A 205-nucleotide genomic window follows, 5' to 3' on the forward strand; every position below is an offset into this window, starting at 1 on the left:
ATTGCCATTTCATTCTGTATACACTACACAAATGACAAAGATGACAATTTCATATATCTATATACACACACACACTTATATACATACATAAATACATATGTATAAATATAGATATAAATATCTAAATAAATATATTTATGTATACATAAATATGTATGTAGTTGTGTGTGTGTGTGTGTGTGTGTGTGTGTGTGTGTGTGTGTGT

This window comes from Octopus bimaculoides, chromosome 9 (genome assembly GCF_001194135.2).
Source record: "Octopus bimaculoides isolate UCB-OBI-ISO-001 chromosome 9, ASM119413v2, whole genome shotgun sequence".
Taxonomy (NCBI): Eukaryota; Metazoa; Mollusca; class Cephalopoda; order Octopoda; family Octopodidae; genus Octopus; species Octopus bimaculoides.